Source organism: Papaver somniferum, chromosome 7, assembly GCF_003573695.1.
Source record: "Papaver somniferum cultivar HN1 chromosome 7, ASM357369v1, whole genome shotgun sequence".
Taxonomy (NCBI): Eukaryota; Viridiplantae; Streptophyta; class Magnoliopsida; order Ranunculales; family Papaveraceae; genus Papaver; species Papaver somniferum.
The window spans coordinates 160,617,022-160,633,474 of record NC_039364.1 but is presented as its reverse complement, the minus strand read 5'-3'; the positions used below and the strand labels follow the sequence as shown (position 1 = coordinate 160,633,474).

The window sequence follows — 16,453 nt, the reverse complement described above, 5'->3', positions numbered from 1 at the left end:
AAACTGTGCTTAAGAGATTTAATCATGAAAAAGCTAAACCTGCAACTACTCCTTATGATCCCAATTGCAAATTGAAAAAGAACAAGGGTGAGGGTATTTATCAACTTGAGTATTCTCGTGTTATTGGCAGTCTTATGTATTTAATGAACTGTACAAGACCTGATATTGCTTATACTGTGAGTAGATTAAGCAGGTACACTTGCAACCCTGGGCAGGATCACTGGAATGCTCTCTACAGAGTTCTACGGTACCTGAGAGGAACTTCAAACTATTGCCTAAGTTTTGGGAAGTATCCTGCTGTGCTAGAAGGGTATTGTGATGCTAACTGGATATCAGACTCAGATGAGTGCAAATCCACTAGCGGGTACATCTTCACACTTGGTGGTGCGTCTGTGTCATGGAAGTCTACCAAACAGACATGTATAGCTCGATCCACCATGGAGTCTGAGTTTATAGCCTTGGAGAAAGCTGGAGAGGAAGCTGAATGGATACGAGGTTTCCTGGGTGGAATTCCACTCTGGCCCAAGCCTGTGTCTTCGATCGCAATCCACTGTGACAGTCAAGCTGCTATTGGATGCGCAAAGAATAGTGTATACAACGGAAAGTCTATACATCTTCGAAGAAGACACAAGACAGTGAAACAACTACTCTCTACTGGCATCATCTCTATAGACTTTGTAAGGTCTAAAGAGAATATTGCAGATCCTTTGACGAAAGGGTTATCTAGAGAGGTAGTTAGATCCACATCGAAGGGGATGGGACTCAAGCTCATAGAATAAATCGCCATGAAGGACACTCAACCTTGTGAATGGAGTTCCAAGATCAAGGTTCAATGAGATAACTAATTTTTGGTGATGTCGAGAGAAAGCACTATCTTTGTCCCTCCCTATGGTGTAACCGTATGATAGTGCTGCCTGCATGTTTTAGGATGATCTGTCAGGATCTTAATGAGTTCCATGGCTTTGCTTACAGCGGAGTGTGGCAGGACACTCTTAATGGACTCACCTATGTGGATGTTGGAAGTGGGGCCGCTTCCTATGAGAATTTGAGCTTTTTCTCTAGAGACATTCATTAAGTCCGAGATTTAGCCCACGGCCAAAACGGGCACAACGGCAAGAGCTTGGCAGCTTTCTTTTTCTTTGAGACATCAAAGTGTGGTTGTTATTTCTGAATTGCACTCACTGTTGACGGTTCAAGACATTGTGTTCACCGAAACAACAAGCAGTTCCGGTAACCTCTCACTATGTTAAGGTTCAATCTCTGGGACACCTTAGCCTAATATTGATGTATTATGTTTTCTCGTATTTCGTCGATATGTTTTATCATTCATGTGGGGGATTGTTAGAAAAAACGCTTTAAAATTACCAATTTTTCCATGGACTGTGTTTTGATCCCTAGACCTATTGCCCATTAGTTGTTTTTTCTTTTGAATAGATAAAACAATAGTCCCACATTGACTAAAATCTAAAGAGTTTTAGACATAAATACCATAGAGTTGGCTATAAGGGCATGGCCCTTGGGTCATTAGACTTTTGTGCTCGGGGGGGAGGCTTAGACTAGGGCAAGGTTGCCTTTCCCGTACGCGCGGTGCTTCGCACAGAAGCACGCACGCACGCCGCCGCCGTCCGTCCGGTCGGTCGGTCGGTCGGGTCGGGCTCGGGCTCGGGTTCGGGTTCGGGTTCGGGTGTGGGTGTGGGTGTGGGTGTGGGTTCATTAGATCCTATCTTTTTGCTGAAATTTTTGGTACGTGTTTTCCACACAAGTAGAAGAATCTTTTCTTTGTCTGAACGTGCTTGTCTTGGCTTCTTTGTCTGCACGAGTTTTCTCCTGACTTCTTTGTCTAAACGTGCTTGTCTTGGCTTCTTTGTCTGCACGAGTTTTCTCCTGACTTCTTTGTCTGAACGTGCTTGTCTTGGCTTCTTTGTCTGTACGTGTTTTGTCCTGGCTCTCTTGTATGTACGTATTTGGCTTGGAAGCAACACACTGCTCCATGCCTGTCAAAACAACTTTTCTTGCACTATCTTTAACCCAACATAACCAGTTTTTCCTGTCATACGCATGGGTTTTCTTTCTTGTTTGTAACTACACAAACACTATATAAGAGAGTAGTTGTAATCTCATAAGACATACCACAGAGAAATATCTCTTCTACTCTCCCTCAGTTTTTCTATAAACATCTCTTCTACTGTTTTAAGTTCTGCCAAGCTCTAAGGGTACCCTCATTGTATGCTTCATTGAGGGGTACTAACTGTAGTTGTATCCTGGAGGTGACTCGCCAACTGCTGTAGCATCTTAGAGGAGTGGCAGGCGATATTGCCTTTAGGACAGCGTAGTCTACGTGCCTCTACATTCTCTGTGCAGCAACATCAGCAACATTATTTTGTGCTAAGTATCTTCTTCTCAGTTACTTTATTAGTATTTTTCTCAACAAGAACACCATCATGGGAGGACCGTTTCTGAGAGGCGTCTCCGGGGGAGAACGTAAGAGAGTTAGCATTGGGCAAGAAATGCTGATCAACCCAAGTTTATTGTTTCTCGATGAACCTACTTCTGGTTTAGATTCAACATCGGCTCAGCAAGTCGTCACTTTGTTGCGGGAGTTTGCTAGAGGTGGACGGACAGTTTTGATGTCAATTCACCAACCTTCTGGTAGAATTTATTACATGTTTGATAAGATCTTGGTCCTGTCAGAGGGTAACCCTTTCTATTTCGGGAAGGGAAATGAGACTACGGATTACTTCGCTGGCATCGGATACTCTCCGTCTGTTGCTATGAATCCGGCAGATTTCCTTTTAGATCTTGCCAACGGTAATTACATTCTCAACTCTTGACCTTAATCCAGACCTCAACCCATGCCCACTATATACCTACATGACCCAAGTGTAGTCACAATCGAGACATTTGTCCCCAAAATGAATTTTTTTCTAAAATCCTTAATGTAATGAATTTTGAAATCTACCATAATCGGTAGGATTGATTACTTATAACCTTCCGATTATAAGTTACCCCAAAATGAGTTTTTTCTAAAATCCTTCATGTAATGAATTTTGAAATCTACCATAATCGGTAGGATTGATTTCTTATAACCTTCCGATTATAGGTTGCAAATCTACCATAATCGGTAGGATCGATTACATATAACCTTTCGATTATAGGTTGCCCCAAAAAGAGTTTTATCTAAAATCCTTCATGTAATGAATTTTGAAATCTACCATAATTGGTAGGATCGATTATTTATAACCTTCACATTATAGGTTGCCCCAATATGAGTTTTTTCTAAAATCCTTCACGTAATGAATTTTGAAATCTACCATAATCGATAGGATTAATTACTTATAACCTTCCGATTATAGGTTGCCCCAAAATGAGTTTTTTCTAAAATCCTTCATGTAATGAATTTTGAAATCTACCATAATCGGTAGGATAGATTACTTATAACCTTCCGATAATAAGTTGCAAATCTACCATAATCGGTAGGATTGATTACTTATAACCTTCTGATTATAAGTTTCCCCAAAATGAGTTCTTTTCTAAAATCCTTCATGCAATGAATTTTGAAATCTACCATAATCGGTAGGATTGATTACTTATAACCTTCCGATTATAGGTTGCAAATCTACCATAATCGGTAGGATCGATTACTTATAACCTTCCGATTATAGGTTGCCCCAAAATGAGTTTTTTCTAAAATCCTCATGTAATGAATTTTGAAATCTACCATAATCGGTAGGATCGATTACTTATAACCTTCCGATCGTAGGTTTCCCAAAAAATGAGTTTTATCTAAAATCCTTCATGTAATGAATTTTGAAATCTACCGTAATCGGTAGGATCAATTACTTATAACCTTCCGATTATAGGTTGCCCCAAACTGAGTTTTTTCTAAAATCCTTCATGTAATGAATTTTGAAATCTACCATAATCGGTAGGGTTGATTACTTATAACCTTCCGATTATAGGTTAAGAAGTTATTTAAGAACTTCACCTATCTACCGATTGCTAACGACCACAACATTGAGAATACTCATAATCGGTAGATAATATCACTACCTTAGCTACCGATTGTATAAGGATACTATGGTAATTTCCGCAAATTTGGACATCCCATAACCTTGTCTATGGATTGGGAATAAAAAAATTGCCTCTAATTCTTTCGGGGTCGCCTCTAAAAATGTTAGGTTTATCAATGACCACACAAGAAAATGTGTTAATATTGACCTCCACAAGAAAATGTTTCTTTGACATTTATCTTGTTTTTTTTTTTCTTGAAAGTATATTTATCTTGTCTCGAAGATGCTCTTTAGAATGTCATTGTATATATAATTTGAGTACGAATTGCTGGCCTCACATTGAAAATTAGACCAAAAGCTTGAATTCTAGAGTTCCTGGCCCCATACCAATAGAAATCCTGGATTTCCAATATAATTGCCGATTTTTCGCGCACACCAAATACCAGTGGTGAAGAATACTCACCGGTACACGTACAGAAGATAAATTATCCCCCCTTCCTTCCCTCCTAATACTAAATCTCTTAAAAACCCTACAAAACTCAGAAGAAGAAACCCTAAACTCAGAATAAAATTGGTCAAAACTTGGGTTTCTTTTCTCACTTCGCTTATAAATCTAACCGGTAGATTCTTATGCGTATCTTTCCTCACTTTACTTATAAATCCAAACTTTGAGTTTTATCGTATGTTAGCTGATACTTATCAGGGTTTCGAATGACTTTTAATACTTTTTAGCACTCACGCCTGGGTGGGATGAGAACCTTACGTCTCATGTAACACCCTAATATCTCTTTCGTTCTTCCATTCCATATCCTAAAACCCTAATAATCCTATTCTTAATTCTCTCCAGGGAAAAGATCACCGAGAGTCGAAGGACGTCATACCTAACTTTTTTTCAATTGCATTTCAGTAAGTTTGTCGTTTAACCACTTAATCTATTTGATTCAAAGAGAAAGCGGAAGGCTACCTTAATCGATATGAACAATATTATGTTTTGCGATTTGGGTTTTGATTTTCTGTTGATTTTTATGTTATTTTTTAGGTTTGTGATTTAGTTGCTTAATAGTTTTTTTTTATTAGAAAACCTCCATTGTTTATTAAAGGCATTGGAGGAAATATTGCTTTATTGTTGTAGGCTAAAATAGATCAAACTCTTTTTAGCAGATATAGAAGTCATCTGAGTTTTAAGAAAAAAATGTTGAGGACTTGCGCTTTGACGAGGGCATTAGTTTATCAAAACTGGAAAAGGTATGGGACCAAAATTTTCCTTGATAATCTGTTTTCTTGCTAATGATCTATGAAGGGAAATTGTCGATAGCCAAGGAGGTATCACGACAGGGTACAGTACTCATTACAAAATATATGGCACGCTGTAGAGTGCGACTAATTAAATTAGGGACAAATTCAGTTGTCTGCGTATGCCAAACTCCATGGAAAGATCCTATAGCTTATGAGCATGTGTATCATTTGAGTTAACCTGCCAATCAAATGTGACGATAAACTAATGAAGTGATTGACCCATTTTATTTTATACACGTCCCTCCCTGTCTATGTATATAAACAAGTGATTGACCCATTTTCTACTTCTTATGTTGTTTATATTCCGATTATTTGTTTCTTGGGTTGAAACTTTGTATATGCTACATGCTAAGCATATATTTGATCATTGACAGAGATTGTAACTCTTAAAAAATTGGTACCCTTAATTATTTATTATGCACTCTAGCTTGCAAAGGAACGATTTTTAAGGTATGTTGTGTTTGCAAATGACTTTTCGTAATTGAACAGAAGTGGACCAATGTATGTATATCTAGCCTGCTACAAGATTTCCTATATATTTTTTTCTTTTTTAAGCTCTAACTACATAAAATTAGTGGGTAATTATCATGGATATCCACTTAGGAATGCAAAATCACCTTCAAAAACATTCGTTGTCGCCACCAAAGAGCTTTCACATTTCAGCAGGCTTGGGAGCTTATGCTGCTTTATTTGTTCCTTGGACGTCTAAACGACTCATGAATGTCTATGGTTCCAAGGTATGTGTTATGCATAGTATACCAAGATATAATCTGATTTACGCTATAATATAATTTAGTGGTTTTATGTGCCTCACACTCTCTCAATCAAGCAAGGGTAAGATGCCTTGGAAAGGTAAACACTATTATGTTGAACATTGTGAATTGGTTAAACAACTTGCGTTTGTTTTGTCGTGGTGAATTGAAATGTAGGTTTTCTATGATCATGTTGAAATGTGGTTATGACCAATTCATTGAGAGTGGTCTATTGCTGGACATTTGTTTCCTTTTGTTTCGAGATCTTTTGGATTTTTGTAACTAATATTTTTTGGTCACTATGCAAGTGTAAGAACACAATGATCTATAGATTGAAAACAAATGCATGAAGAGTGATCTATGGTTTTTTATGGACAACATTGTGTGCGTACGAACCAACGTAACCAGAGATGCACTTAGAATATTTAGAAGATTCTTGCATTTTTAGACTAGAAGAAAATTAGTTTTTCACATTTTGTTGAAAGAGTCACTAGGTAATCTCCGTGTTCTACGTGCAGATTGTTGAAAGGCTTGGATTCCATGTTTCTTTAATAAATACCCTTCTTGAAGGGTGGTCTCTGTCTTCATTTGGTTGTATTTTCCTGTGTGACTTATTTGAATGATTTTAATTTTCCTTTTAAGAATTCTTTGTTCTCTTTATGTTAAACTGAAGGTTTGACTTTTCCTCTGTACAGGTGACCCTGCATTTAAATTTTACACAAGGAGATGCGGCTACTAGATAAGTGAGGTATGTGTACATGTTCATACACTTATGTTTCCTTACTATAGTTTTAGCAGCATATTTTCTTAGAGCGTAGTGGTTAGTAAGTTTGGTAAAGCGTGTAACCTCCCATAATGGATATTGTTAAAGCGTGTAACCCTCCCATAATGGATATAATCATATAATCCCCTTAGACTTCAAATGATGGACATAATTCCCATAACCTACGAATAATTTACACAATTCCGGATTCCATCATTTACTGTACGTCTTAGCTCAATTGGTAGAGCGTGTGGACGTGGGTTCGATTCCCGCAGACGGAAACCAACACAAAAGGATTACAGATTATCATTTCATTTCTACATTAGCTTAGCAAATGCACTCCAATCGGACTCTTGCTACATTATATATGTCCTTTGTAAGTTATTTTGATTTTGTTTCTTTATTTAGTTTGAGGGAAATTTTAAAGAGCAGTGAGTTTACTTATCAATTGCTCCATAGCTTAGCATAACGCCAACAATTTCCTTATGATCAAAGGCGGGCCAAATTCAAACTTTTGAAGTCAAGAAAACGGAAAAACAAAGTGCCATACTAATACTTACGCAATATCCAATACGTGACACAGTGACACTGTTCTAATTTCTAAATGCTATACTAATTGTGTTTATTGCTCTGCTACTACATTTGCATGATGTAATCTTGGTGAGCCCGAAAACCAAGCTTGAATTCATATCTTTTAACTGTTACACAACTATTGTGTTTTGCTGCACATTTTTCCAAGTTCCAAAAGTTACATTTCGAATAAAAGAAATGGTTTTCCCGTGACATGTCAATTTGATTCGTATGCTAGAATACTAAACATTTTCTACTTTTAATGGATCAGATTGCAGGGATAAAGAACTTAGGGCAACAAGAATTAATAAATTTCCTCCTTGAATACATTGAAGAGGGTGCACCTACAAAAAGACATATCCGTGTAAGTAAACTTGAAGAGTGGTCATACGAGTTTGATATTTTTGAAGCTATGGCTACATGGAGCAGGTGAGATTATTGAAAAGCATAAATGGGTACATATAATTCATGATTTCATGTATCCGTCCGGGTATACATACCTAAGTTCTTAAATGGCGATGAAAATTACATACCAATTTATCCATGTTGATTGCTTTAACATGTCTAGGAAGCCTAGAGATTGAGACAAATGGAAAAATACATACCAATTGATCCATGTTGATTGCTTTAACACGTTTAAGGCCTAGAGAGTGAGACTGTGAGAGACTGAGATAAATGGAGAGAAACATTACGGATTAGTTTAGTCCATCTCATACTTATAAATATAACCATAACAAGATGTAGATAGAGTTCAGGAAATGAACCTGGCATAAATGTTTTTTGTTGGAACTCATTTTGCGGATGCTTGCAGTAAGACATCCAATTTAGGCACATGGTTTTGAAGGACATGGTGGGGAAACACATTGCTCCAAGGGACAAATCAATATGTTTTGAGATTAATATCATGCCATTTCTGCTGCAGACGTTCTTGAAGGGATGAATCAGTTGATGGTAAGTGTTGGCAGGGTCATTTCAATTAATTCGCTTGGATATCGGCCTGTGGCAAAAGATTAGTCGTCACAACTCACAAGCAAAAACATTATGTTTCGTACGACAAAAATGTAAAATTTTATGAAGTATCAAATATTCAGTGATATACATTTTCGCAGCTACAACTATCTGATCTGCAAATACTACATTTTGACACAATGTGAGAGACCCGTATCTTCATTTTTCAGCGCCAATTACACTACAATTAACATAGCCCCGTGCAGCGCACGGGCAAGACACTAGTTTTTATAATGTTTTATATACTCTATAACACAAAGATTTAGCTTCACCAATGAAGTATGAAATTTCCTATTCTGTGGGAGTATGATACACAGTGAAAAAGAATATCCTAAAAAAAGAATTGACTTGTTATTGATTTTCATTTGGGCACCAGGAAGAAAATAATACCGAAACATTTAAATAATATCCATCCATGCATGGCAGGGATCAAACCTCTTAATGAGCATATATATGTCGGTGACCGTCGAACCTCATCAAAGGCATATTATCACAGAATGACAGTGACTGATGCACACTGGATCGAATAACATGTCGACTTATCACATTTACATGTGTGACAGATTGGATTACTATTCTTTTACTCCATGATGTGGGGATTGCTCCCACTTTTCCAAGGTTTATTTACATTCCCACAAGAAAAGTTGATGCTTTCTAAGGAGCGATCATCGGGCATGTACAGGCTCTCATCCTATGTCATGGCAAGATCGGCAGACGACCTACCAATGGAGCTTTCTATGCCGTTTGGGTTTATCATTATAACTTATTGGACGACAGGCTTGAAACCAACAATTTTTCATTTTTTGAAAACATCAACAGTCGTCCTATACACGGTTCTGGTTTCACACGGACTAGGTATCGCAATTGGTGCAGTGGTCATGAATCTTGAGTCTGCAACAATGTTGGCAGGAGTCATAGTGAATGCATTTTTTCTGGTTAGTGGTTATTACATAAGAAACGTCCCTAGATTCATAGCATGGCTCAAGTACATGTCTGTTACATTCCATAGCTACAAACTCCTATTATGTGCGCAATATAAGAGTGGTGAGATGTATGTGTGTGGGCCTAATATCACCTGCAGGATCGGGAGCAATCTTACTATAGAAAAAATTGGACTTGGAGGTGAAGGCATCTCATATCTCTATTTAACTGCAATGCTTGTGGTGTTCAGGTCAATTGCTTACTTCGCCCTCATTAGGGTTGGGAAGATATCTAGTTGATGGGTTGCCACTGAACCTGGAGTTTAAGACTTAATGCAGGTATACATCCAGAACCAGGCGTAGTTTCCCAAAAAATCAACAAACTTAAATACCAGCAGATATTGATCAAGTCAAAGATGTCATTGACTAGCAACGAAAAATACAAATTATACCCACTAGCTCGTACATGAAACTTTGATGAATAACTAATTTGTTTTTGTTCTTTCAGTCATTCTTTTCCCACATGGTTAATTAACCAAAAAACTGATTTATTATGATATATAAAATAAAAATTCTAATGGTTTTGGGCTACTGTGACTTTCTCACCCATAATTTCTTTGAGGCTTGACCTCGAGATAAGAAATTATATTGATACTCGGTATAAAAAAAAAAAACGATAAATTGTCGATTCCATCGTTTCCATGTTATTGTTTAAACAGTGAGGTCCTTTTTATACACCGGCGCCTTTTACCTTTTATATGTAAAGACATGATTGAAAAAGACTACTGATCATCCGTTTCAAGATCTTAAATTTACTGTAGGTTAAAGCTGTTGAAGGGATGTAAATACAAAGCAACATTTAAACAATATTCATAAGTATATATTGTACTAATAAATTGAGTTTTTAATCACACAAATACCATCAATTCTTGATATTAGATATGATTAAAAACTGATAAGAAAATTATATTTTTACTATAAGAAAAAATAGTCAAATCAACATTGCTCATGGTGTTTCATGTTGGAGAACCATTTTTGAAACATGATGTTTATTGGTTAATAACTAAAACATTATTTTTCACTCTGATCAACATACTTCTTTCTAGAATAATCATTAGTTTGCAACTTTATTCTTGCAGATCAATACTCACTACTCTACAAACTAGATAAATTACAACATGCATGCAAAGCTAACCGTATCACGTATGAGTGTTCTTGGAGGTTCGCCTTTAAAAGGATTTTATAATATGAAGAACTTAACATGTTTTCCTCTATGTTACTAGTCATTGTTTCCTCTTATTCGCACCTAGATAACTTTTCAGATACCACAAGGTGGGAACTATAATCTGACGTCATATTGTTTCAAGACTTCGTATTCTCAATTGATTTCTGAAGATATATGGTGTGGATGACTTACCCTATTATTTCTTTAAAAGAATTTTATTCCTTCAAAGATCAACTTTCAATTGTGGTGTGTAACTCATGGTCATTTGAACTCATGTGACATGATGCAGCATAAAGGCATTAACAGTTATAGCTCTTATGTGCTTTGTGGTGACAGTCTGGAATCTGAGGACCATACATAATCATTCACTGCAAGGTTGCTCATAACATGTGGTCTTTCCTTTTTTTCCTGAAAAATTGGGCTTGAGTTTTCCTTAGCTCAATGTTTGGTCTTGATACTTTTTGGCATTATATACACCAAACTACACTGTAAGAAAATCTTAAATAGTTTATTGGGTCAAAATCATCGTCTGAAGTCGATTTTGGATGCTGCTGAGCTTTGAAGAGTGAAAATGGCATTCGAAGCTAGTGTTGAGCAAGGTTGTCATATGATAGGCCTTTTCCAACACGACAATCGATTAAAAGTTGGCTCGCTACAATTTGGCGAATAAAACTGGATGTTACATATATTTAGTACTTCAAAAATAAGCAGTAGTTGCTGTTGGGAAACAATATTCTATTAACTTTTATTTTTAAAGTTTTTAACTAAATAATAAAATTAATTTTTGTTTTCTTTGTGAAAGAAGATCCTATTAGTCCCACATCAGGGAATTCCTCTTCTTAAGTTGTATTATTCCATTATATAAACAAATTCTCTACTTTTGTAAAATTCATGGGAAAGGGGTTTCTCTATATTTTAGAGAAACCCCTAAGGGAAAATATTTTTATTGTTTAAGCATTCGCGATTTTCCTTAAAGGTTTTCGGATTTTCCAAGCTCAAGTTGAGCATCTACCAATATGCTAGTAGTAGGTGTAGTAGGGTGTTTTATCCTGGAGATATCCGTCATGTGAGGGATATAGCATCACTCTTGAGTGTAGCCGGGCGCTAATGTCTTAAGGACAACGTGTTGAACACGTGACTCACTCTGTTTTTCCAAAGTTTTTCTTTGTTGTTGTTGCGGAGATCTAGAGAGCTCGTCCGTTTTGTCAAATCGATCACATCCACTATAAAGGACATAAGTATCAATAACTTTTGCTTATTTGATTTTTTCCTTGATTTTGATTATTGCACCCCAACAATCTTAAGACATTACAGTTTGTAATAATCATGGATGTTAATTATGGAGTGAAAAACAAAAAACGAATTTTTGGTCAGCTGTAGAGTTTTGAAGTTATCTCTTAACTAGAATGAATTTCGATGAATCCTTTTGACCTAATGTAGTAGACATCTTGATAGTTACCCACATAAAATTTCAGAATTTTTGGAGATGTAAAGGTATTTTGTTTGATATTTTACAAAACAAAGAAATGTTCCTGAAGAATTCTGACGAGCAGAAATTTGTTGTTGACTAAATTAGTTTTTATGGGGTAACAATGGGTTTTTTGATGGTGATTCAAACGAAGTTTGCGGATATAAATGTTATCTTCATAACTCATATTTTATCTTCTGATTCAGAACTTAGTTTGTGAAATGTGGTGTATTAGGTGATTGGGAAATTATCGTGTCTCTAGTCAGAGTATAAACGAAGATTATGACATGAAATTGGAAAGGAACATGGCTAACAGGCGCATGTGGATGAACACAAGTCTTCCAAAGCTGACAAGGATGAGAACATCAAACATAACTCTAAGCGTAGTCTTTATAAGAAAGGTATGTTTCAAAAACCTGAATCTGTCATTACTTTAATTAAAGGTGATTGTTATGTTTTTCAAATTCCTGGCCATATGGCAGTAAATTGTAGACAACGTATAAACCTTAATAAGTAGAAAGTGAATGCTAATTTGGTTGAAACAAACTAGAACGAGTTCAGTGGCATAATGTCAGAAGTTATTTTAATAACCAATGTGAGAAATTGGTGGGTGGACTCTTGAGCCACTAAGCATGTTGTTGAAACAGAGACATGTTCACCTCCTATCATAGGATGAGGGATGTCAAGAAACTCTATATGAGTAACTCATCTGCGACAGAGGTTGCATAAAAGGGAAAGGTCGAGCACAAGCTCATATTTGTAATATATTCTCACATTGAATGAAGTTTTCATGTTCCGAGCATATGAAGAATCTTGTATCTTGTTCTGTTGTAGATGGTAAAAGACTTAAGATATTAATTGAATCTGGAGAACTTTTCATAACTAAGGGAAGTGATTTTTTAGGCAACGGTTATAAGACTTAGGGTCTATATAAGCTTAACGGGAAAAAATAAAATGATGAAGTGAACATGGTTGATTCTTGGGTTTTCTTTTATGTGATTGAATGTTTTGCATGGTCTACTTGGCACCGTAAACTTATAAGTCAATGTATAAACTGGCTAGCGTAGGCTGCGTACCCAAATTTAGTTTGGATACATGACACAAAAGTTAAATCTTTGCAGAATCAAAATATGCTATAAGACCTTTTAGCAAAATTGTTTAGAGTAATTTCTAAGCCCTTAGAATTAATTCAGTTAGACCTAGTTGATATGAAATCAACCCAAACTAAGGTGGTAAAAGGTGTTTTATATCTTTCATAGATGATTGTACGAGGTACTATCTTGTATACTTTCTTAGGGGTAAGGATGATGCCTTGGAATCCTTAAGAGTATAAACATAAAACTGAAAGCAAAGTATATGTTAACACTAAAAGTGTTAGGTCTAAACGTGATGATGATTATGAAATTCATATAGGAGAACTTTACTTATTAAATGACATTATTCATGATATCACACCTCGTTATTCACCATAGTATAATGGTATAGTTGGACGTAAGAACATGACCATTAAGGAGATGATATATGCCATGTTGATTAAAGGATTAACTGGCAATTTGTGGGGGAGGTCGTCCTCTAAATTTGTTATATCCTGAATAGAGTAACCTTTAAAGGATCGGGTAGAACTCCATATGAGTATGGAAACATAGGCAACCTACTTATGCATAGATCAAAGTGTAGGGGTGTTTGGATAATGTAATTATTCTTAATCCTAAGAGAATTAAGATATGGCCCAAAACGGTTGATTGTGTCTTCATAGGGTATCATGAGTATCCTATTGCATAGTTTTTGGTTGTGAGTTATGTTATTTCTGACATCGGTGTGAATATTTTTATGGAGTCTAGGTATGTTGAGTTCTTTGAACATGTTTATTTTGAAACCTGTCTCTTCCTAGGGATGTCTTGTTGATCCCCAAGATATCTTTCAACTAGTCAAAATATACCTTCGAAGGAAGATGAAGTAACGTTGATCCTAAGAGAAGTAAAATGATTAGAATTGTGACTTCTTATGGACCTGACTTCATAACATGCCTAACTTAGTTTATGCCCCAGACTTGTAAATAATCCTTGACATCTACTGAAACCCCATTCTGGTAAGAAGCTTCATTTAGTAGTGAGATGGATTCAATCTATCAGAACCATACTTGGGAGCTTTCTAGTTTACCTCTAGGGAGTAAGACCATAGGATGTAAATGAGTCTTTAAGAGGAAACGTAAGATAGATGGAAATGTGGAAAATTATAAGGCTAGGTTGGTATATAAAGACTTTAAACTAAAAGAAGGTGTGATTTCCTTGATTCTTATTCACCTGTGAAGAGAATTACTTCCGTTGAGATGTTAATTATTATTACTACCATGAAAAATTTAGAGATACATCAGATGGATGTTAAGACAGCTTTTCTAAAACCGTGAAATGGATAAAGAAATTGACATAGACCAACCCGAGGACTTTGTAGCTAAATGTAAGTTGAACAAATCTTTGTATAGTTTTCAAATAAGCACGTAAACATTGGCATGGAAAATTTGATCATGTGATAATGAGTAGTGGATTTAAGTTAATGAATCTTATAAGTATATTTACAAGCAACTTGTTAAGGATATATGTGTGATTGTATGGTTGTATGTTGATGATATGCTTATACTTGATACAAACATAGATGTAATTAATTCCACTAAAAACATGTGCTGAATGAGAACTATGACTTGAAAGACTTAGTCCATGTTGATGTAATCTTAGGGATGAGGATTAGAAGATAATATAACATTTATAGTCTTAGTCGTTCTCATTATGTTGAATTTGTTCTTAAAAGATACAATCAGTATGATTGTAAGCCTACCTGTACTCCATACAATTCTTTTTGTAGACTCAAGAAAAATAAGGGTAATGGAGTATCTTAACTTGAATACTCAATAGTTATAGGATATATGATGAATTTAATGAACTGTAAGAATCCAGATATTGTCTATATTGTGAGTAAGTTAAGTAGATATACTTGTAGTCCAGAGCAAAAGCATTGGGATGCACTTACTAGAGTATTACGGTACCTAAAATACTCTATTACCTTTTGTTTGACTTATGAAAGGTATTTTGCTATCCTTGAGGGAATTTGTGATGCAAACTGGATAATTGACTCAGAGGAGTCTAAGTCTACAAGTGGATATGTTTTCACTCTAACAGGAGGGTTTTTTTTTTGGAAGATTTCCAAACAGACATATATTGCTCAATTATTATGGAATCTGAGAGGATTGCGTTAGATAAAGCACAAGAGGGGGACGAGTGCCTAATATGGTTTTTAGAAGACATTCCTCTCTGTCATAGGCCTGTTCCATCTATATCTATACATTGTGTTAGCCAAGCTGTAGATAGATAAACAACTAATCTCAATAGGTGTTATTTCCATTGATTGGATAAAGTACAAAGAGAATATCGCAGACCCTTTGACGAAAGGTTTGTTTAAAGAGAAAGTTAGTGCTGCATCGAGGGGGTGGGACTGAGGCTCATTAAATAAAATTTCCATGAAGGATACTCAGCTTTGCTGACTGGAGATCCCAAGATCAAGGTTTCAAATGAGACAACTAATTTTTGGTGATTAAAAGTATGCACTATCAAGAGAATTACATTATTTGTCCCTACCTATGGTGCTTTGTTGTGATAGTGTGACTGCATGTGAAGGATGCATTTTAAGAAGTCTTAATGAGTTCTATAATTTCAATTTAAGATTGAAGTGGGGTGTAGCAGTAATACTCTTTGTGGAAACTCACCTATCTGAATGAGGAAGTGGGGACGCTTCTTCTGAGAATATAAGCTTTGATTCTCTAGAGCATTCTGAGAAACAGGATATGTCCAGGTCCAAATTGGACAAAATGGCACGAGCTTGGCAGCGACCATGGAGATATCATCAGTGGTTGTTATCGCGAATTACATCAAACGCTAGTAGTTCAAGACATCACATTCACTGTCTCTAACAAGTAGTTCCGGTAATATCTCACTAAGAAAAGTTTCAAGACCTCATGGACACCTCTGCCTAAAATGGTATTTCCTGTGTTTTTTTTTATGTGATTTTCGTTTTGATGGTTTTGATATAACTGGAACTTAGGACCTAATGGTTCACTAATTCATACTTTTTCACTTTGGTGAAAGAACCTTTAGACTCACTCGTGAGAAACTAAAGAAGAAAGCTCTCTATACTACTATGATTTATGCAATCCATAGTATGACCCTGGGGTCAACATACTTTTGTATGAGGGAGAGGACGTACAAATGACTAGTATGGTTTCAACACACGAACGGTTCGTATGTCTGTTCGGTCAGACTGGGTCGTGGGGATTAGGGTGTTTATTTACCAAGATGTATCTGTGTTTTTCATGTTATACCGATGTTTTCATTCATGTGGGGGATTGTTGGGAAACAACATTCTATTAACTTTTATTTTTAAAGTTTTAATG

The 16,453-nt window shown here is 36.1% G+C and overlaps 1 long non-coding RNA gene across 8 annotated transcripts; it reads left to right on the top strand.

Annotated features, from left to right (window-relative positions):
• The first annotated feature begins 4,492 nt into the window (after nt 1–4,492).
• LOC113298910 lies at nt 4,493–8,535 on the top strand. 8 transcript variants are annotated; one of them, XR_003334473.1, is made up of 5 exons: nt 4,493–4,630; nt 4,858–4,916; nt 5,172–6,043; nt 6,754–6,806; nt 7,663–8,535. It is a non-coding gene; the product is annotated as an uncharacterized LOC113298910 (long non-coding RNA). The 8 variants fall into 8 exon arrangements; XR_003334469.1 differs by having other exon boundaries at nt 4,510–4,755; XR_003334467.1 differs by having other exon boundaries at nt 4,510–4,780.
• Nucleotides 8,536–16,453: the final 7,918 nt, after the last annotated feature.